The sequence below is a fragment of the Suncus etruscus genome, chromosome 5 (assembly GCF_024139225.1).
Source record: "Suncus etruscus isolate mSunEtr1 chromosome 5, mSunEtr1.pri.cur, whole genome shotgun sequence".
Taxonomy (NCBI): domain Eukaryota; kingdom Metazoa; phylum Chordata; class Mammalia; order Eulipotyphla; family Soricidae; genus Suncus; species Suncus etruscus.
Genome location: NC_064852.1, coordinates 136123352 through 136147997, shown reverse-complemented (window position 1 = coordinate 136147997; position 24646 = coordinate 136123352). Strand labels below are relative to the sequence as shown.

General features: G+C 37.0%; 1 pseudogene; it reads right to left on the bottom strand.

The window, feature by feature from the left end:
* Positions 1-1263: 1263 nt before the first annotated feature.
* The window catches only part of LOC126008705 (pre-mRNA-splicing factor RBM22-like), a 53190-nt pseudogene continuing 29807 nt past the window's right edge, over positions 1264-24646 (bottom strand).

Here is a 24646-nt window from a genome sequence, read left to right as displayed (position 1 = left end):
ACGACATCATGAAACCATTTTACCTTTAAATAGTCATACCCTATTTCCTTTTTTTCCCAAAAACCAACTCTAGGAAAATTAATTCCTGAAATTAATCAAATTTCTATAACTCTGGAGTGATCGTTTTTAAGTATACACATAACATGGAATGTGACTTTCTTTAGAATTTAACTGAGTATAATAATGTAAAATCTAAGGCATTTTTAGGATATTACAGCATAGGCTACATGCATTTTTTATGATTGGATAACCTCCCTTTTAAATATTTTTTTTTACATTTGAAAAATTCACCCATTGTAATTTTTAAAAAACAAAACCAACACATCAAATTCTTTACCATCTTCAGTTAGATCCAAATAGTCTAAGACTAAACAGTCTCCTGCCAGATGCAGGGAATTAAAATGAAATTTTGAAGACACATGAAGGTGATTGCTAAAGGTCAGAGTTCCAGCTTTGAGTCACGAGTCTTTTGCTCAAATATTCTCCAATGCTTTTTCATGTCAGTTTGTGTTTTATAGGAAATTCTTTAAAACTGTTTCATTCTAGACACCGGGTTTTTTCAATGATACATACCCCAAGACACTTATATTTCCATTTGACTGACAGAAATAAGAATTTTAGTTTTTGACTCTTTTTTTGGTAGCATAGAGAAGTCAAATCATCAGCAATCCTTTTAGTGGTTAATAATTGAGGCAGAGAGGCAAGGAAAGACCTGATCATGCTCAGTGCCTGTTCCTACTTGCCTGTCTGGGGGTGTAACTTCCGAAGTATTAAATCACACTCAGGTCACTACAATGATTAGTACTAGGAATCTTTTTTTAGATAATAAAAAAGGGAAAATACCAGTAGATGTAAAAGTGATCAAAACTTTTCTTTTTTAATTTTTTTAAGTACAGGTCAATTCATTCCAACCTGACCCTCTCCCCAGAAATGATACAAAGCAAATTTTAATTGGGATGGTAACTCAGTTGACTTTGCAATTTATACAGTTTCTGTTTCTCTTAGAGATGAGGTGAAATAACATTAAATGTAATTAGCAATGTAATAGCAGTAACCAGATGTGTTAATGGCAGCTTATTTGCTGTCCATCAATCATTTGAATACATGTAGGAAAGCATGGCTGTCTCCCAACTGCCCACATCTGAACACATTCAACTACCACAAAAACTACAAAGGAAGGGAAATTATGTTTATTCCAAGGTTCATTTACTGAGATTTTCAAATGCCTTCTCCTCGGCAAATCCTCAGAGTGGGAAGAATGTGCTAGGGGCTGCTGTGTTTCCCGGCATGAGCACTCATTCTCTGAGGGTTCTGAGAAGGGTAATGGATTGGTCCTGGAGCCCTCATTAAATGAGGGGGTGGTCCCATTGGATAAAACATGTGTGGCCCCAAACCTGTGGGTGGAGGTGGAGCAATACCAGGGGTGGTGGCAGGGCAATGTTCACCACAGCCGGAGGACCACTTGGGGGTAAGTTGAAGTAGTTGGCAGAGGATTATTCTTCTACAGGAGATGGAAGTGCTCCTGGCAGTCCTGGAACAGGCTCTAGCTTGACCCCAGAATCTGTGGTTCCATCCTTTTCCTTTTCTTTTTTTTCTGGCTGCTTGGAACTGTCCCCATTTCACATCGAGTCTATGGCCATTGACAATCAATGCATTAAAGGACTCAGCAGCTACTTCTACAGCCTGCCTAGTGGCAAACTGGATGAAAGTACACTGTTGCCTTTGTATAACAGTAATCATCCTGATCTCTCCAAACAGGTAGAAGTGATTCCTTAAATCTGTTTCAGTATTTGGTGTCCCCTAGACCACCGACATAGAGTGTGGTGATAATCTATCCTCTGGAGGGTCCTGACGGGGCATTATTGATGCACGCTTTAGAAGCTTATCTGCCACAGGGTCATTGATCCCATAATACTATCTTTATTATTCTGATCAGCAAGGGAGTCATCTGGATCTATAGGCTTCTATGTGTCTCTCTCCATATTTTGAGTGTAGTATTCTTTGTTCACATCTTACTTTGGCATATCATCCTTAATAGATAGCCCTGCATTATGAACTTGGATAGGTAGGCCATACTCAAGGTCCAATAAGCAGGTTTGACAGACATTCTTCAGTTTACTGCAGGTCTGGCAAACTTCAGTCTTTTTAAAATGCATCCAGAACCCAGGACACCAGCAAAATACTGTGAAAGGTCTGGCACAGATTTTGCATTTCTTTCCATACTTTTCTTTGGTCATTCGAATATAGGGGTTCTCTCCAAGACACGTCTGGTGTATAATCAGGAAGTCCGCATCCTCCCAGTTCTCACCCTTTTAAAATTTAATTTTAATTTTATTAAAGCAACATGACTTGCAAAGTTATTCATAGTTGGGTTTTAGACATACAATGTGAATAACCTCCATTCATTCTTAGTTGGATATTTGTATCAATTTTTTTAATCTTACAAGTAGTGTGTTGCCAACATCTGTATGCAAGTTTTCACTGAACATTGTTGAAGCATATAACCAGGAATGGAATTGCTCTGTCATAATACGTTTTGTATTTAATTTATTATGGAACTGTAATGTAATGCAATGTAATGTAATGTAATGATACTGCAGCTATATAGTCTTCTGAGCTTACTCTTTTTACTTCAAATTATTTAATTCTTTGGCTTACAATACCATAGAATTTCATTATTACAGTTTTATACCTCCAAATTTCTTTCAAAGTTACCACCTACTTGGTAAATTATTCTCCTTGCCTATTTCAAAAGATTGTTACAGGGTTTAAGACTTATTTTTTAGGGTTTAAGAATTTTAAAAAATTTCTTCAAGGCCTACCAAAATGGTTCTTATGTAAATTAAAGGTTTTACATATTCAGACATTCATTATTGTGTAGTTTGCAAGGAGCTTGATATTTAACAAACTTACATGAAATCATATCTGTGTACATGTTTACCTTTTATAGTCTTAGTATAACCCAAAAGGAGAGAAGGCAAACTGAGTTGCATTCATTTTTCTCAGTTTGACCTGTTTTTCTTAATGAGCTATTCAAATGCTTAAGAAAGTGCTATCTTTTTGAAGTATGGGTCAAGAGATTCTAGTTGTCAAATCCATTAATTAATTTATCTCTATTCAGAACATTCTAATAGACTGAAATGAGAATTGTTGTTAATTCAAAGCAGACACAAAAGCATGACTGAATGATGATGTTTGCTGCATATACCAGAATTTCATAAAGCTTTCAGATAACCTAGTAAAAAACACATTCGCACTATTTTTGTAGCTTTAGTCTTTTGAAAATATCATCTAAAAGGAGATGAAAGACATCTAATATATATTTGACTTACTTATTGATTTTAGAAAGCTCAACAACCTAGCAAAATATGGAGCAGTCACTATCCCAATCTATCTCCCACTCCCCAAAACATTTGGATTCGCTTGAATATTTGGTCTCCAATTCCTTGGAGATCATATCAGAAAATTACTATCTAAAGAAAAGTTCAATTAAATTAACATATACATAAAAGTAAGTGTTTAAATTAAAACATTCATTGTGTAATGCTTTTTCTTTTTATAAAAAAGCAGCATAGTGAAAAATTACCTCAAATTCTACAACTGTTCATTTCAGACTAAAAAAGTACCACGTGAGAAAAGAACTATTTATATGCTTTCTTCTTTAAAAGGGTTTTAGATTTCGGGGCCAGAGAGATAGCATGGAGGTAGGGCGTTTGCCTCACATGCAAAAGGACGGTGGTTTGAATCCCGGCATCCCATATAATCCCCTGAGCCTGCCAGGAGCGATTTCTGAGCGTAAAGCCAGGAGTAATCCCTGAGCACTGCCGGGTGTGATCCAAAAACAAACAAACAAAAAAAAAAGTTTTAGATTTGGGTCCTGAAGTGGTGGCGCAGGGGTAGGGCGATTGCCTTGCACTCGACTGCTGACATAGGATGAATTGAAGTTAGATCCCTGGGCATCCCATATGGTCCCCCAAACCAGAAGCAATTATGAGTGCATAGGAATAACCCCTGAGCATCACTGGGTGTGCCCCTCCAAAAAAAAAAGAAAAAAATTTTTTTGTCTTTTTTTGTTTAGGGGTCACACTGCGGAGCACTCAGGGGTTCCTCCTGGTTCTGCACTCAGAAGTCACTCCTGGCAGAAAAAAAGTTTTTAAAAAAGAGTTTTAGTTTGGATTTTTTGAGATATGTTTCTTTAGAAAATTACACCTCATCATTATACTTATATGTATACAATATTATTTATACAATATTATTTCTAGTCTTGATGGCATAAGATTCTGCTTGGGATGTATCTGTGTGTATAATTTTATTTAATTTATGATAAGACAAAAAGGATTTTTTGTGTGTGCTTGTTTTGGTTTTTGGGTTATACCTGGCTGTGCTCATGACTTTCTTTTGGTCAGGGATCACTTCTGGAAGTGCTTAGAGGACCATATGTGGTTTTGGGAATTGCACTGGGTCATCTGCTTTCAAGGCCAGCACCTTACCTGTTGTCTATTTTTTAATATTCAGGTCTGAGAGTGTTAGTCCTAGATTTCACCCATGTGGTTATAAGAACTGCTTCCTAAAGTAGGTTTACAGGTAGGTAAACTGAGAGTAGACTGGGCATGAGATTAATAGTCCTAGTATGGCTCTTTCATGCGCCTTTGGTAACCAGTTGGCCTCAACCCCATTCCTGGGAGATATTTGTCTATGGCTTGAAAGCTATTTGATCAAGGTTCCAGCAGCTAGCTGAAAATAAAAATGGTTAAATTTGTGAAGGAGACTTAAGACACACAGGATAGAAGCACCTAGCACAATCCAAGTGAATCTTCATGTACTTGCATGTCTCGGAGTCATGGGCTTCTCCCTCTAAGATCTCTGTAATAATTAACTTATCAAAATATGTTTACCTGTAAAAGTAGTTTGTTGGGGCTGGAGCAGTGGTGCAAGCAGTAAGGCACCTGCCTTGGGCGAGCTAGCCTAGAATGGACAGAGGTTCAATCCCCTGGTGTTCCATATGGTCCCCAAGCCAGGAGCGATTTCTGAGCACATAGCCAGGAGTAACCCCTGAGTGTCACTGGGTGTGCCCCCCCCCCAAAAAAAGTAGTTTGTTATCTGCTCTGTACTTTCCTGTCAAGATTTGATTACTGAAACTGAACTAAGGAAACAAAAAGTTAATTCTCCAGTAGCAGAAGGAAAGATGAAAAAGAAAATTAAAAACTTTTATGAGGGGTCTCTCTCCCTTCCTGGAGCAGGATTTTTAGCCGGCACGGGCGGGCAGCTGGCAGGCCTCCACATGTGCCAGCGGCCTATTGGCCCGGCCTAGGGTAGGGGGGCCCGGACCTGGGTCACCCGACCCCCCTCTCCCCCATTCCTCTGGATCTCCAGGTGGGTTCCTGGAAGGAGCTGATGGGGCACCTTGGGTTTTCCCCACTCCAAGGCCGGGTCCGGAGACTGGCCTAGGGTGGGGCTTAGGGGGGTGGAGTTTGATCTGGTGGGCGTCAGATAGCTGCTCAGCTATACTCAGGCTGTCACTGGCAATTTCATACCAGTCTACATTTTGCAAACCGTGAGGAGGCGCTAGCCCCCGCGCGAACATATGCTCCTCCCAACCATCAGTACCCCAGATTTACCCTTCTTAACTTCAGTAACACATAGTTCTAATCTCTGACCAAAGACATACAGTAGATCTAACAAATCCCAGAACTGTTTAGAAGGACACAAATTGAACACATATTGAACACATATATCTTTTGAATATTTTATGGGTATTTTCTTTAACAGCTGTAACTCTCTATATATTCTTCTACCATGATGTTTCTATCCACTTTTTATCTTGTCTTTTCTTTGTAAGCTGTTCAGTAAAGATTGTTGTTGGAACTGTCCCTCAGTTTGATGCCTATGATTGAACTATGTCATGGAAATTGCTGGTCTTGTTTCTATTGCCTCCAGATGCACCAATAACGCTTCATGGCATTGATCCTTGTTTGCATAGACACATTAAAATGGGAAAACACCATACATACAGATAAGTTCTTATCTAATAAATTTCAGTACAATGTACCTTACACCCTGAACATTGATATAATGACCTGGCACAGGCCTCAGAAGAATGGGCATCCTCCATTCACGCCTGAACCAGGCAAGCTATCTACGAAACATCCAAGGTCTGTTATAGCAACAGCTGGAAGCAGTCCTCTACCAGGAAAGACACTACCAAGGGTCTGACATCGACTTCCTAAAAAGAGACTTCCGTTTACACTGAGAAGACTTGACAACAACAATGACCTGCTCTACAGGACATGGTTCTCTCTATTGCCCCTTAAGTGTGAGGTGAAACGAGAGGATGCTCTGCACCATCCTGACTGCAATATGGGATATGCAGACTCCAGGATCTTTAATACGGAAGCATGATACCAACAACAGAGACTATGTGAGGAATGGAGGTGTATTGCCACTACAGTTTGCATGGAGCCTAGAGTCAGTCCTGTGCCAGGAAACTTCAGGGGTAGGGTCTCCTTGTATTTAGACCACAATTTTTCTTTCCATGTTCCTTATGTTTTGGTGGGCCTATGCAAACAAGTGCCACTTTAATACCTTTTTTTTTTTGTTTTGTTTTGTTTTTGGGCCACACCCTGTGACGCTCAGGGGTTACTCCTGGCTATGCGCTCAGAAGTTGCTCCTGGCTTCTTGGGGGACCATATGGGACGCCGGGGGATCGAACCGCGGTCGGTCCTAGGCTAGCGCAGGCAAGGCAGGCACCTTACCTCCAGTGCCACCGCCCGGCCCCTTTAATACCGTTTTTTACTATGTTCCCTTGACTCCAATCCTTAAGAAAAACAACCCACTAAAACTTTTGAGGTTAACTTAAACTAGTAAGCATGTGCATGGAACTAGAGAAATGTACTTTGCCCTCAATATTTAAGGAGTTACATAAGTCTAATGTCTTTAGATTATATTGTGTGCTGCTAAGAAATAGTATGTACTACAACTGGGGATTTGAGGGACAAAGTAATTGTATTGTACATGGGTTCAGTTTTGTTTTTCTTAATGTTCTTTGGCTGAAAGTTCAAGGCTGGGATATCATCGATGGGACTACCGAGAATTCTGTTTATGGGTGATTGGGCTTCCACTGTAACTTTACCCTGTCCTCTTTCTTTGCATCTTTGTTGTCATAATTAAAAAAAAAACTTTTATGAGGTGAAGATAGATTCATTTATAAGAGGAGAGAACTCTTATAAGAAGGAAGAGAAAGAACATCAAATGTAGTTTTCTTTTTACATTTAACAAATTAATTACTTTATTTAAACAGCATGGTTACAAGTTGTTCATAATACAGTTGCTCTCCCATTTACAAAGTTGTTTATGATTGAGTTTCAGTCATACGATATAAAACACCCTTCACATTTCTCACCACTAATGTTCCCAGTTTCCCCCTCCTACACTCCCCCTTGTCTAATTCTGGGGCTGACATTCTCTCTCTCTCTCTCTCTTTCTCTCTCTCTCTCTTTCTCTCTCTCTCTCTCTCTCTCTTTCTTTCTTTCTTTTTTTCTTTCTTTCTTTCTTTCTTTCTTTCTTTTCTTTCTTTCTTTCTTTCTTTCTTTCTTTCTTTCTTTCTTTCTTTCTTTCTTTCTTTCTTTCTTTCTTTCTTTCTCTTTCTTCTTTCTTTCTTTCTTTCTTTCTTTCTTTTTCTTTCTTTCTTTCTTCTTTCTTTCTTTCTTTCTTTCTTTCTTTCTTTCTTTCTTTCTTTCTTTCTTTCTTTCTTTCTTTCTTTCTTTCTTTCTTTCTTTCTTTCTTTCTTTCTTTCTTTCTTTCTTTCTTTCTTTCTTTCTCTTCCTTCTTTTTCTTCCTTATGTCTTTCTTTTTCTCCTCTCTTCCTTATTGCTGAAGGAAAAGATTTATTTTTTTTGAAAATAAAATAATCAATACACAAAGTGATGTTAGGATGATGAGAAAAACTACAATGTATTGAAATGTTATTATTATTAATTTTTTTGGTGTTTAGGCCACACCCGACATTGCTCAGGGTTTACTCCCAGGTCTGTGCTCAGAAGGTGCTCTTGGCAGGCTCAGGAGACTATATGGGATGCTGGGATTTGAACTGAGGTCCGTCCTGTGTTGGCCGTGTACAAGGCAAACCTTACAGCTATGCTATCGCTCCTGAAGTGTTATTTCTTTGGATACTGTCCTTTTTGAGAAATGAAGAATTTCATAAAACCTAGAATAAAGATTTTGTAAATTTACTGCTAAAATTTCCACGAAGTATTTATTGTCTTGATTTTATTTAAACATATACATTAATGTAAATGTATACAGTAAAATATTTATAACTTGTGTTTTTTGCTTTGGGGATGTTTTGTTTATGAAAAGCATATATATATTTGTCCTACAATGGGTTTTTTTGAAACTAAACCTGAGAGCAGGATTCTTTTTGAAATGATCTGTTTGAGAAAAATTTTTAGGAGAGAGTCAGGAGATCAGGAACTGGTCAGGCTGAGGGAAGGTCAAGTAGATATATATTTTTGGTGGTGTTTTGGCTTGAATATTCTCCTCTTCCAAATTCCTATGTTAAAACCCTGGCCCTAAAACTGATTATGTTAGTCATGATGGTAGAACCTGGATAAAAGAATTAGTGCATTTATAATTTGATTTTTTTGATCAAAGTAAATCCATTTTATTTAAATACATTTATTAAGAGAAACATGAAGGGAGAGAAGGAGAGAGTGAGAGAGAGAGAGAGAGAGAGAAAGAGAGAGAGAGAGAGAACACAGGCATCTCCAAAGGAGAATGTAGCAAGAATCATTGCATTATAACTCTATAGAGATCTTGAGATTCTGCCATGTAAGGGCACAACAAGAATGCACCTGGAATGAATCTGGAAAGGTACCATCACTGAACCATTCTGATGGTATGATGTTGAACATAGAACCTCTAGAACTCTGGAAATGAATTGTTTAGAAGTCACTGAGTCCATGGTACTTTGTTATAGCAGCTGAATGAAACATGACATCTGTTGGTCTGGTCTTTAAGAAAATTATGGACCAAAAGTCAGATCATAGAGTTGATTTATCCTGAAACAAGAATGTTCATTATAGGTCAATCTGTCATCGGCAGGTTTGGGTTTATAAATAGACTCCAAAGTAAAAATGCTTCCTTCTGGGAAAGAGAAATTCTCCAGAATTGGGGAGAATGGTGAGTTACTGATTAGTCAATACTTCCTGGAAGTATTCCTTGGGCCTTGTGGTGCCAAGAACCACTAAAGTCATACCAGAGGTCATCTGTAGGGACTTTAGGACTACATCTGGAAGTTTTTAGGCTACCGCCATACTCTGAACTTGCCCAATCTTGTCCGAAGGTATTTAGGGGACACATATGGTATCTGGCTCAGACATTGTTCCCCGTACATGTATATATCCTAGATATCTGGGTTATCACCTCAACTTTTTTTCTGTGAACATAAATTTTTGTTCCTATGTAATAAATATGCAGGAATAGGTTTGGGGACATACTGTAGTTGCAAGGTTAGCTTTTAAAGAAATATTCAAACTATTTCCTGAATGAAGTACCATTTTCTCATTCTATCAGTAGTAGAGGGATGATTTAATTTATTCATGCGCTCACTATATTTTGGTATAATCACTATGCTTCATTGTAGTTTTTCTACTACAAACCTCACTGTAGTTTAAATTTACATTTTCGTAATAGCTAATGTTGTTGAACATCTTGCCTGATACTTATTTGCCACTTGTATGTCCTCTGCAGTAAAATATCATTTTGTATTTTTTACTCATTTTCAAATTGGATTCTCTTTTTTTTATATACTGTTGAGGTTTGAATACTATTTATAAGTCCCATTTTCAAATTGGATTCTCTTTTTTTATATACTGTTGAGGTTTGAATACTATTTATATAAGTCCCAGTTACTAGACTATTATTGTAGGATTCTGGTGCCAGGCCCCCCGACGAGGCCAATGCAAGGATGGGTAAGGGTCTCTTCCAGCCCATGGCCTCGAGGCCGAACTCTGGGAAAGAGAGGAAAGACTGTGAGCCACAGACCACTCACAAGGAAGCATTGTCAGAGCAATGGACTTCATTTATTGAAGGTAGGGACAAGGCTTTAAAGGATAAACTTTAGGTGGGAAACAGAATGTGGGTAATACAGTTTAGATATTACAGTAACAAGATAGTATGCAGAGACAACAGTCCCAAGGTACATGGCATAATTGATTTGGATGGTATGCAAAGATAGCAGTTACAATGCCCATGGCATCAGTAAATGAGGAAGCATGTAAAGATAGCATAGCAATGCCCATGGCATCATTAAATCAGGAAGTATGTAAAGATAGTGGTTGCAATGCCTGTGCCACTATCAGCCTAGACAGGTTGTTTGACCTGGGTGACTTTCTCCTGTACTCAAAACAGCAGGGACACAAGTCTCTAAACAGAGACTTTCTTTTATATTCGAGGCCAGCTTGCAGAAATCTCCTTATTTCCCAGCCTTTCTCCCCACAATTATCTTATATGTAATCTGAAAATGCTTGCTCTAACTCCACTCTTCTTTGATACACTTCTATTTGGTTCACACCAAAAAATTTTTTGTAAGTAGAGCACAACTGGCAATGCTCAAGGCTTATTCCTGGCTCTCTGCTCAGGGATCACTTCTGGCAATACTTGGGGGACCATATGCAGTACTGGGGATTGAATTGAGGATGAGTACAATAAAAATGCCCTGTACTATCATCAATGACTCCAGGAAAAATTAATCTTGTTGTAATCTAATAATCTTTTCGGTGTTGCTTTGTGATAATGATAATCTTGTATCAAATCTAAACATCTTTAATAATCCTAGACAATACTTTTAAATATTTATTGCTCCTTGTGATTTATATTTAGGGCCAGAGCAATAGCACGGTGGGTAAAGAGCTTTCCTTGCACATGATGGACCCAGGTTTTGTCCTTGGTATCCTCTGTGGTTCACTGAGCCTGCTAGGAGTGATTTCTGAGCACATAGCCAGAAATAACTCCTGAGCACCACAGTGTGTGACCCCCACAATAAAAAAAAGTGACATGGTCAGATATATTGGTCTTTTAATTTAAAACTTCTCGACATTATATCTTGCTTAGGAAAACCTTATTTTTACCTACACTAGAAAATCAATCCATGTATCATATTTTTATACAACTATTTTACTTGTTTTTTTTTTAGATGATGTGTAATACATGTCTTTTTTAGTGGTAAACTTTGCTGAAGGGCACATATCTATTATATAATATATATTATATACATATACATAACATATGTATATATTATATATATACATTAGAAGGGAGATAATATTGCACACATGATATAAATTCTTATAAGTAAACTTCAAATTTTTTAAATAAAATTTTTTATTAATAAATAAATAAATTTATTTTTTAAATAAAAATTTTAGAAATGGTAAAATTTGGAGAAATAAATGACTTTTCTGCTTGTTTTATTTTCTGACATAGTTGTGTCAATTATTTCTTATATAATTTTCTAGGATATATCTAGGCACATGCACATGAATATATGCACATTTATTTTAAATCCCCAAAGGGACTATTGTGTATATACGTTTTATAACAAATTTTTACTGTATCTTTTACAGCAGTACATAAAAAATAATTCTCACAATTTTTAATAGCTGCAGAAATAAATCATATTTATATAACCCTTCTCCTAATAATAGAGAATTAGGATGTTTATAAGAGTTTTATTTTTTTTACAATGAATTTTCTTGCAGATATCATCACATGAATATTTATGAAGAATAGTAAAGTTTTAGACATGGAATCTTTGAAAGCAGGTTATTTCTTTTATAATTTTGATAGAACTGAACAAACAACTTTTTAAAAACAGAGCATCAAAATACACTCCTACTAACCGTGAATGCAAGTGCTGATTTCCCTTTCAGTGTCACCTACTCTGGAAATAATTCCGGTTTTAATTCTTTGTTTATCTGAAAAATGAGAATTATTCTCATCTCAAATTCTTCTTATTTTTTTTCTGGATTCCATATAGAAATGGTGAGTACCTGCACCTGTTTGTGTCTTCAAGGTTGCCAAGGTACTCAATGTTATGCTTCATTGGATAAAATTCCAATTATTTGGAATATAGGTTAAGCTTTCATAAAAGAAATGAGTGACTATGCATTAAAATAAACTAATGTGAGTTGTACATCCCGAGAGCCACCAATTTTTTATTGACTGTGCTAGGGAGGGTGAGAATGAGATTTTCTGGTAGCATTTTTATTAGGAAATATCCTACCCATTATACTGTTTGAGAAGGTGACTACTCTAGGAGTTGACAATTGAAGAAAGCTTGTCTGTCAAGAGAATATACCAAATATATACCTATATATAAATATATATAAAGATATAAGTATATATCTATATATTATATTGATATAATTATATATTTTATGTTTATATATTTTGTATAAATAGACTTATACAAAATATAATATACTTTATATGGATTATATATTTATATATAAGTATATACTTACAATTATATAAGTATAATTACATATTATATAATAATAAATACTATAACATATTATAAATCTATAAGTATGTTATATATAAGTATATGTACTTATATATAATTATATACCTGTATGCCAAGTAATAGAGTTTTTGGGTTGAGGGGTGTTCCCTAGATATTGCTTAGCAGTCTGAGGCCCTCCTCCCATGATTCTGGGTTATCCAGTCAATGTGAGTGCTTGAGGATGTGATGCTGTGGTCTGTATCATCCCTATGTGATGCTCCGGAGGTCTCTCCAGGATCACAATCTGTTGGTATTCAGGAATGTGTGGGAGGAACTTCAGGGCTTCCCACAGCAATGTTCAGGGAACCATATGGTGCTGGCAATCAAACTCAGATGGGAGTATGTGCCCTAAGTGCTGAACTCTCTCCTGGCCCCACCCAGAAGATAATCTCTCTTGGGTTTCTTTCTGTCTGGAGCATTTCTTCTTAACTAGGTTCATCTAACTACTATTTATTTACATTGAATTGTCATTAGTTAAGGCACTGGTATCTACAGAGAGAGCAGAGTCACAGGCATCTACCGAGTCTGCTAGATTCCGCAGAAAGGTTCATGTCTAATCCATGATGATAAACATAAATGATGATCAAAAGCATAATTCTCCTTTTGGACCTTACAGAAGTTGGAACAACAACAGAAAAAAAAAACTCAAAATGGGGTGGAGTGTGGACCACAACTTACTTTGAGGCTTGGTAGTTCTTCCTGGCTCTATGTTCAAGAGTGACTACTGGCAGTGCCTGGGAGACCAGATGGAGAATTGGGAACCAAACAGGAATCATCTGCATGCAGGGAAAGCCCCTAGAGAGATCTGAAAGGTAGGAAAGCATTTTGTATGAAACCCTATTGGCTATAAATGTTATTTAAAAATGGTGTCTTTTCGAGAGACAGGTTGGTGGGTTAGGTGGGAGAAAAACGGGGCATTGGTGGAAAGATGTGGACTTGGTAAAAAGGTTGGTGTTGAAGCATTGTATTCTTAAACCCAATTATGAATGATTTTGTAATTTACAGTTATGTAACAAAAAATAAGCTAAATAATATTAAATTGAAAAAAATCAATTTCAAAAACTAAATAAAGTGCTTAATGTCCCCTGATTATCTACAGTAGAAATCAATCGACAGGTATCAGGTAGACCTAAAAACTAACTAAAAATTCAAATTACCTCCTGCATTGTTCAGAAGATCAATTTGCTATCATATCCCTGTCAAGAAAACTTCACAGCTTAGAGTGACACTCTTCATAGAAAATACTCTTTGCTTCATTGGCAAATAGAGTATTAGCCTGGGATAAAGACAGGGCAGGTACACAGAAGTTTTATAACAGATGTTATAGGCTGAATTTTTAGTACAACGTAGCAAAAGTGTATTGACGAACATTTTCTGTTTCATTGGTTAATATCAGGGGCTAGTATGATAGTACAGTGGGTAGGGAATTTATTTCGTATGCATCTAACTAAAGTTCAATCCCTAGTATCCCATATGGTCCCCCAAGCCTGCCAAAAGAATTCCTGAAAGCAGAGCCAGGAGCAAACCCTGAACATTATTGGGTGTGGCCCAAAATTTTAAAAAAATGGTATGGAATTTCAAGGAATGTCTTTTTTGTCTTAAATTACTTTATTTAAAGACCGTGCCTTACATAGTTGCTCATAATACATTTGTTTCTGCCACTCAAGACCCAAAATCAATCCTACCACCAATGTAAAATTCCCTCCATTATTGTCTTCGAATTGCCATTCATTTCCAAGCATATTCCCCTTGAAAGCAGGAAATAATACATTTTACATTGCTTGTTTACAGGTAAGTGGTAAAGAAATGATTTTTTAAAACAGCAAGAATAAAATCATTGTATCTCTCAATGAAATGATTAAGTCATTGCCAGGAGGTTTACTAAAGGATGTGTATTTTGTTTTGTATTTCTTTTGTTTTTTTGTACAGTAGTGGGCTTCAAATCCATGTTGATGTCTCAATTGGTATGTTTCCACTGGGATGACAGTATTGAAAAATTTAAAGTTGTTGTATATGCTGCTATGCAGTCCAGGAATTCCACACTCTGTGGCTGATATTTTGGCATTTGTGGGTCATGGTTTCAGCTACCATGCCTTCCAGAAGTATGAGAAGGCTGGGATGTGGTGTCTGCACTTGACAAAATTCTAGTGATATGAGCCCACATACCAGCATGCCTGGAGATTTGGTCAGTTTGAGATTTCTTTTTTTTTTTTTTAATAATTTTTATTGTGATCAAAGTGAATTACTTGTCTTTCACAGTAATATTTAAGGTACATAATGACAAAGATTTAGGGTCATTTTCACCACCAGTGTTGTCCTCCCTCCACCCCTGTTCCCAGCATTCATTCCATACCTCCCCCATTTGCCCCATGGACTACTAAAGTAAAAGGTCTTCTTTGTGTATAGCTTGCTGTCGATAGGGTATCGATTCTGGTGTCATTTACTTTTGGTTTGGTCCTTAAGTCTGATCATTTTTTAAATACTTTTTATTTTGACTACAGTGGATTATAAATCTTTCACAGTAATATTTTAGGTACACAGAGACATTGAATCAGGGTCATTCCCTCCATCAATGTTGTCCTCCCTCCACACCTGTTCCCAGCACGCATACCAATTCCCACTTCTTTTTCTCCCAGGCTGCTAGTATAAGTGGTCCCCTCTGTGTCTAGCTTGTTGTAGATTGGGTGTCAATTCTGTTGTCGTTGGCTTTGGATTTGGTGTTTAAGTCTGATCATTTTTTACTTCAACTCAATGTTCATATGACATACCATCCATTTTCCCTCTCAAATTATGAGGGAGACAAGATGATTCAAGTTCTGTGATTTTGTTGGAAAAAGAAAAGAGAGAAAGAAGAAAAAAGGATAAAAAACCCTGGGGGATCAGTCTAGAAGCTATAAATATCAGTTCAGAAGCAGAAAGGGAAAAAAGGAAAAGGAAAAACAAAATCATCAAAAAACTAAAACAAAAACAAAAAACAATGACAAAAAACACAGGAGTGGTAACAACAAAAAAAAAAATCATCACCAAAACCACTACCACAAGAAAGAAAAGAAAGAAAAATATAAAGAAGGTCTGGTATAGCAAGGCTTTGTGTTTTTTTTGTTTGCTTGTTTTTGTATAGGCACAATAAGTATTGGGGAAATTAGAGGGAATTCCCTTAGCCTAGGAGGTACAGAGTTTCTCCACCCTTGAAGATTAATGTCATGGGAGCAATTACAGGCTCCATACACACTCATTCTCAAGCCCTAAGGTCTTTTTTTGGTGCGAGGAAACTTTCTGCTCAGTTGTGGAAGACAAAATCCATCTTCTATAGCTAGAAATCTTGGTATTTCAACAGTTCATAGGACAACATCTAGTATAGAGTCTTTTGTTATGGTTCTAGAAGATCTGTTTCGTCAGATTTGTTGTAGTCAGTCTTCTGTAATTAATGGTCTTGGTTTTTGCACAGATCCTAGGTTGAAGCCTAGAATAAAGTCTTTCATTATGGCCCTGATTCATTGTCAGTTTGACATTTCTGTGAAGATCAGTGATTAAATGGTGAAGCACGATCATAGTTGAGGTGGTGATTATGGGTGGTGGGTGCAGTTGGTTTAATTTTGGCCCACCTCTCCTCCCAAGACTGCCAGTCTTCAACTGATCTGGCTGGTGTTGCCATGATTTTTCACAGCTTGTTTTGTATCTTTTTCAAGAATAAAGTCTATGGAGCTGGCTAAATGAAGACATGGTGGTCACATTTCTAAGTGGGGTTTCAGCTGCCAAGCTTCTAAAAAGTACAAGAAAGTGAGGGCATAGGGAGAGTGCCAGCATTCACTTAGTAAAAGTCCTGGTGATGTCAGCTCAGGGATATATCTTTAAACATATATTTATTTATAGGATTCACCACAAACATCACATTTTATTTGTTGTTGGTTCCGGTTTTTATTTGTTTTTTATTTGTTTCTTTTTTTTACAGAGGTTTATTATTATGAAAAATTGTGGACCTCAGAAAGTCACAAATTTCTGCTTCATGTGTCTTTGTTATTATCTCATCACCTTTTGCTTTTTAAGGATAGGTAAAATACCACAAAATTCTCAAAACCAAGGTCTGTGATACGAAAAAGTGCCTTGGCTTTCACTCCCCATAAGAATATCTCAAAAGACCTAATTGGGAGGCTTATATTGTCTTTATAAGTTTAATACCTATATAATAATGCATCTTAAGATGTGTATTCCTAAACATACAGGTAGCCTCCTCCATCACTTGTTTTCTTCAAATACCTTTTTTTTTCTTTAACTCAGTTTTATTTATTTGTTCTACTTTTTATATATACCTATTTTCTCTATCTTCACCAGTTTTGATGCTGCTTGGTACAAAAACCAAGAAAGTGTCTTGCCTGGGATAAAAGCTCAGATCAAAACCAAACCTCAGTATCTGTGATCTGTATCCTTACCCAGAATAGCACCAGCAATACAATATGATACCATACATCTTTGTATAGGCACAGTAAAGAAAGGGGGAAACAAAAACTACATCTTATTTTCTAAGGATAAGAACTCACACTTTTTATAACACAAGGGTGCCTCTCATCCTGGACATATGTCATGTGGATACAACCCAGTCTCCATGAGATTGAACAGTGTTAATTCAATCACAAACCCCAGATCCCAGATGGAAAACTGATACAGCTCCCTGCAACAACACCAGGAACTAAGCTCCATTGGGAAATGTATAACATCACTCTGACACCAACTTGTGCCAGTGTTAATATAACAACGTGGACAGTGTGGAAATGACAACTTGACCTAAGACCAGGTTGTCCTATCACATCACCTAACACTAAGTGGAAATCAGAAGATGTATCGTCTTTGAACTGTGAAAAATAAGAGCACTAACTACAGAAAACTGACTTTGACGACCGTGACTGGGTAAAGCTTACCTTGGGACCAATAAGGAAAACCCTACCCTAGTCTGTAGCCCAGGACTCTTACAAAAATCAAGATTTCCTAATACAGAGGCCCAACTTTGATAACAGAGACTGAGGAGAACCTTTGGAACCATAATATAGTAGGAACTGAGCAAAAACAGGGAGCACAAGATATAGAAGACTGAACACAACAAAGATGGAACAGAACCTCTAGAACTGTAAAGACTCTATCCTAGACCTTGTCCTATGACCTGCGCAATTACCAAGATTGCTCACTACAGTGGCCTGATTTTCTCATCCATAACTGAGAAGAAAGTTTTCTGGCACCACAAAAAAACAAAACAAAACAAAACAAAACAAAAACCTTTGGGTTATGGTAATGAGTATGGTAATGGGTATGGTAATGGAGCCAGTGGTTGTTCCCATGAAAGTATGCTTCAAGAGGGGAGAAACCCTGAATTTCTTAGGCCATGGGAATTCCCTTTATTCCCCAATACTTATGTACCTATGCAAAAAAAAAAAAAGTGGGGGTAACACCAAACCCTGCCACTCTAGCACTTTTTTTCTTGTTTTGTTTTGTCTGTTTTTAATATTATTTTCCTTCTCTTTTTTCTTCTACTTTTTTCTTTCTTTTTCACTCATGTGGATATTTCTTTTTGTTGGGTGCATTTTTTCTTTTCTTTATTTTTTCTTTTCTCTCTTTTTCTTTTCTTTCTTTCTTTCTTTCTTTCTTTCTTCTTTCTTCTTTCTTTCTTCTTTCTTTCTTTCTTTCTTTGTTTCTTTCTTTCTTTCTTTCTTTCTTTCTTTCTTTCTTTCTTTCTTTCTTTCTTTCTTTCTTTCTTTCTTTCTTTCTTTCTTTCTTTCTTTCTTTCTTTCTTTCTTCCTTTCTTTCTTTCATAGTTGCTACCAAATTTTTCTTCTCTTTTCCTTATCCCTTTTATCTCCAATAGAATCACATAACTTGAATCATTCATCCTCATTAATTGAGGGGGAAAAATGATGATACCAGGACCAGTCGTATGAACATGTAGTGAAAATAAAAAATGATCAGACTTGAAAACCAAACCAAAAGTTAATGACAACAGAATAGATACCTAATCTACAACAAGTTATAAAGTGGAGACCAGTTACACTAGTATTCTGGGGGGTAAAGGAGCGAGATATGGGATACATGCTGGGAACAGGGGTGGAGGGAGGCCAATACTGGTGGTGGGAATGCCCTTCATTCATTGTCACTATGTACTGTAAATCTGTGAAAGACTTGTAATACACTTCAATCACAATAAAATTTTATTTTAAAAAAATGCCACAAAAATTTTGAGGGTAAATATTATTAGTGTTAAAAATACATCTCTAGCCAAATATAAAGTGGGGAACCCTCCTGAAAACAGCACATCAATAAAGGAGAAAGTGATTATTAAGTTAAAAATAATAAATATTGGTCAAATCAGAAAATTTAATTTCTCTTTACATCATGGTATAGAACTTCTTCGATGGGGTATTTTTCTGAAAGACTTTTCATAATAAGGGGGTGGTTCTGTTAAGAACAGCTGATTAAAATAATCATCTTCAATATTGGACTTAGGGAAGTTGAATTCCACTCCTATGCATTCTTTATATTGCTCTTTCAGATCTTGAATACCAGCATGAAGTTCCATCAGTTGTTTAATCAGCATCTGACCCAGGCATCTCACCATCATCTACAAAAATCAAGCAAACAGATCAAATAAATACCCTACCTCTTCAATAACATACTTTATTTTAATTTTCTTTTCAATTTTGGCAGGTAGGTGTTCTCTTTCTACTTCAATTGAAGATATCCTCAATCTCCATTTGGTATTTTTCCTAATTGGGGCAAATAATGTGCACCTGAACATTGGGCTTCAGAAAAGATGTTACCTGAGGAGACAGTGGCATGATGCTACTGGTCATTTGTCACTTATTTACTCTTCCACTTTTGAGTCTCATTCTTCTCAAAACAGCTAGAAATTTTTTTCCTTTCATTCCTTGTGTATAAGTGTAATTCTAAAGGACAAACAACATTTTCCTCCTTTCCTTTTATTTCCTCTACTTAATTCATTTCACAATCTGTCATCAAGAATCTCTCCATTTTCAGATGTCTACTTTTCTATTTTCTTTTAAATCACCTACAAAACTCAGGCACACTATTCCTCATGACTTCAGTTGTGACGCTTAATCTTTAAATCTAATAAAAATATTTGGTGTAAAAGAAATGCAAATATGGCTCTTTAATCTTTTCTTTTTCTGCTGTTAAAAGTTGGGACACATATATAGTATTTTCTCCGACTTAAAGCTCAAGAAACTATGCAAAGGTTTGTAGCTAATGAGGACAGAGGATTGCATAGAAGCCATGACAACCAATGCATATCAAGGACCATTTAATTCCTCAATAAGTGTCTCGTGACCCTGAAGAGTGACAGTAGTGGATCTACAGCCTGAAATAACATTCTGCTCTTCAACAGCTATAAATGAACTTAAAATTTATGGTTCTGGCAAATACTGCTGGCTTTTATGTATTAGTTATTAATTAAGAATATTTCACTAAGGAGATTTATTCGACCAAAATGCATTGAAATTACTTGCATCAATGAACTATATTATAGGTAAAACTCAGTATAAATTATGTAAGAAGGGATTCAAAAATAACAAGGTGACAGAGCTTAGAAAAACTGGTCACACCAACTTTTCCCTTGATTTGCTTTGAGTGTATTTCAACTTTCAAGGCAAGATTAGAAGTATGGTTCTGGTGAAAAGCTAAAAGATAAATGTTAATGAGGGAATTTTGCAATGACAGAGAAACTTAGATCAGATCATCCCCCCTCAGTTGAAAACAGCTATAAAATTAGAATTAATGAACAAAATAAAGCAAAATGCTTATGTTCCTTAGAAGAGACTAAGGCTATTAGAAGAAAGAGACCAAGAGATGATGGTGAGAAAACATACATAATAAGTTCTAAGTGTATCATGATTTAATCACCTTAAAACTTTTATTTATACTTAACATAAGGCTTAGAAGCTAAGTCAAAGTGGGCTTGGAGTTTGTGTCTGTCTTGGGTTGAAGACACATAAACTAGAATGTTGGAGAAGCTGGGGTGCTGATTAATTTCCTGGACTAGAAATTCAGGAAACTCAAGTGTACTTAGATGGCTGCTATGTTCAAAATTTCTTTTCTTCAAGAAAAGATTCTAGAAAATAGGAAATATTTTACCTTGTAGAGTTATCAACTCTGAATTCTAAAAGGGAACTCAGAAGTTATCTAGTCTAAAATGTTCATTTTAAGTTTATAAGTTAAATTGGTTTACAGACTGGGTTGAAAAATTAGTGTTTGAGACAAAGACAGCTAAAATCAAGATACATTGTAAATGTAAATGGATCTTTACCTAAATTCCTACATCTTTTTGAGAATCTTTTTCCCTAATCCCGGATCCTACTCTCTAATCTGAATAGCCTTAGTTAAAAACACTTGTAACTATGTTTGTACATTGGAAAAAAACCAGACATGGAATTCTATGAGGTGCAGTCACACTGGTAGCTGTACTTTACTAACTTAATTACCTGGTGGCTCCGATAATCTTATGGTTTGCATGTATCTAAGTCTCTTTTTCATGGGGATGAGGCTTTTGGAATGGCATGTAAAGTATTTTCATCAGAAGGATAGATTAAAAAAATAAAAGGAAACATGACCTTTTTAACTTCATTGTGTGTTCTGTTTTCTCCATATAAAATGGGTTAACAGAAAAGCCTTTAGTGCTTCAAGGTAGAAATGCCCTTAAACCAGAGTTCACTTTTCAAAGTTCAATTTTGCAAAGACAATATATGTAGTATTTACTCCTCCAAAGCTGCTGATAACCAGAATCAAAATTGAGACACAGTTTTTGAAAACCTGCTTGTACATTTGTGCATTCAGAAGCCAAAAAGAAGAAAATATGCAATAGATTTTATAACATCCATTTCAATTTATTTTTATTTTCTTTATTATTATTATTATTATTATTAGTAGTAGTAGTAGTAGTAGTAGTAGTAGTAGTAGTATTTGCACTTCAATTTCTTACATTCACCCCAGAAGTGTAAATGTCCCACTTCAGACGTGTGAATGTCCAGAGGTAAGGTGTCTGCCTTGCCAACGCTAACCTAGGACAGACCGCTGTTCGATCCCCCGGCTTCCCATATGGTCTTCCAAGCCAGGAGTGACTTCTGAGCGTATAGCCAAAAATAACCCCTGAGCATTACCAGGTGTGACCCAAAAACCAAAAAAATAATGTAATTAATAATTCATTGCTGATGAATTACTGGAGGAATTTCTTTTGAAACCAAAAAAAAAGGGCAGATGTGATAAGACAAGAATAATGGAGTTCATTTCTTTGTATTCATTCTATCAGTGCCATTAATGGTGAACCTTTTTCTTAGAGAGATTGGTTTTAGGTAAGGTGTCTGCCTTGTGCACAATAGCCTAGGATGAACAGCAGTTCATCAAAGATCTTGGTATCTGCACAGGTCAAGGAATGGAGCTTATGATGAAGTCTTTCTTTGTGATTCTAGAAGTTCTGTTCCTTCACTGTCGTTTTAATCCATCTTCTGTAGTTGGTGGCCTTGCACTAATCCTAGTATGGAGCCTGGGATAGAGTCTTTCATTATGTTTCCAGAAGACCCATACAGTTGCAATTGTCTCAGTCAGACCTCTGGAATTAGAGATCTTGGTTGTTGTACAGATCATAGACCAAAACCTAGGCTAGGGCTTTTTTGTTGGTCCCAGAATATGTTCTGCCCAGTCATGGTTGTCACAGTCTGTAGATAGCAATCTTGGCTTTTGCACAGATCAAAGGGTGACAAGTCTTCTGATTTTGTCTTATCATTGGCTGGTTAGGAAGGACAACTTGCTCTTAAATCAAGTTGTTCCCATTTCCTCTTTGTCAGGCTATCTTATTAGAACTGGCACATGTTGGTTCCAGAGCAGTATTAAGGACGTCCTGGAGGGGATTTGGTTTCTGGAGCTGTTGTGGAGAATTGTGTCTTTTTTATGTCTGGGATACAGGGTTTAAGGCTGGACAATCAGTGTCTAATCACCTGGGGTCCAAGTTGATTCCACATAACCTATGCTCAAGGTGGGAGGTATTCCTGTATTGTAAAAAAGTATGAGCTCTTATTCCTAGTAGATAAGAGCTTCTTTTTATATACGACAGATTATATATATATATATATATATATATATATATATATATATATATTTGTATATATATATATATATACACACACATAAGATTTCCCCTTTTTTTAGTATGACTTTGCAGGAAGAAATGGTGTTACATTATATTGCTTATTGCTGGTGCATTTAGAGGTGGAAAGACAAGAAAACAGAAACAAGACAAAAAATATAAAACATATGCTCACATATATATAAGGAAAATTAATTTTTGAAATGAATTTATAAAAGTAATTAAAGGAACAAAGTGATGCAGGAGAGTACCTTACATTTGGGGAAAAAGAAGTTAAGAGGTAGTATTATATAGATCTTAAACTTGTGAAGGAAGTATAGGCTTCCCCATTTTCTTTTGAGATTTTCTTGTGGGTTGTGGGATCCAGGACACATTTTCATCACACACCCTGGCCAACTTGAGATTGAGAAAAGATTTTGGCAGAGAGGTCTTGGTTAGAGTTCTTAAAATGGGGATCCTTTTGGAACTGAGTCTGGTAAAAACAACAGTCCACCTTGGGAGAGGTGATAAGGAGAGTAACACAGCATGAGTCAGTAGAGGTGTTAGTTGTAGTTTCTTGCAGAGGATGAGGTGTGGGTCTGAGTGGGTGTCCCTTCGCTTGGGTGCTGGGTACTGGCTTATTGGGGTAGGAGGTCAGTCTTGATGCCTAATGGATTAAGAACTGAGGGTGAGGAGGGCCTTCCTCCCTTCCTGGAGCAGGATTTTCAGCCGGCACAGGCTGGCCCCTGGCAGACCTACGTATGTGCCAGGGGCCTCTTGGCCCGGCCTAGGGTAGGGGGGGCCCGGACCTGGGTCACCCGACCCCCCTCTCCCTCTTTCCTCCGGATCTCCAGGTGGGTTCCTGGGAGGACCTGATGGGGCACCCTGGGTTTTTCCCACTCCCAGGTGGGCTCCGGAGATTGGCTTATGGGGTGGAGTTTGATCTGGGGGGTGGCAGATAGCTGCTCAGCTATATTCAGGCTGTCACTGGCAATTTCATACCAGTCTACATGTTGCAAACCCAACCATCAGTACCCCAGATTTACCCTTCTTAACTTCAGTAACACACAGTTCTAATCTCAGACCAAAGACATACAGTGGATCTAACAATCCCAGAACTATTTAGAAGGACATAAATTGAACACATATTGAACACATATATCTTTTGAATATTTTATGGGTATTTTCTTTAACAGCTGTAACTCTCTATATATTCTTCTACCATGATGTTTCTATCCACTTTTCATCTTGTATTTTCTTTGTAAGCTGTTCAGTAAGGATTGTTGGTGGAACTGTCCCTCAGTTTAATGCCTATGATTGAACTATGTCATGGAAATTGCTGGTCTTGTTCCTATTGCCTCCAGATGCGCCGATAACGCTTCATGGCATTGATCCTTGTTTGCATAGACACATTAAAATGGGAAAACACTATACATACAGATAAATTCATATCTAATAAATCTCAGTACAATGTACCTTACACCCTGAACATTGATATAATGACCTGGCACAGGCCTCAGAAGAATGGGCATCCTCCATTCATGCCGGAACCAGGAAGGTATCTACGAAACAGCCAAGGTATTTTATAGCAACAGCTGGAAGCAATCCTCTACCAGGAAAGTCACTACCAAGGGTCTGACATCGATCTCCTAAAAAGAGACTTCCGCTTACACTGAGAAGACTTGACAACAACAACGACCAGCTCTACAGGACATGGTTCTCTCTATTGCCCCTTAAGTGTGAGGTGAAACGAGAGGATGCTCTGCACCATCCTGATTGCAATATGGGATATGCAGACTCCAGGATCTTTAATACAGAAGCATGATACCAACAACAGAGACTATGTGAGGAATGGAGGTGTATTGCCACTACAGAGGATGACTTGGATTGGACAAACTAGTTTGCCTGGAGCCTAGAGTCAGCCCTGTGCCAGGACACTTCAGGGGTAGGGTTTCCTTGTATTTAGA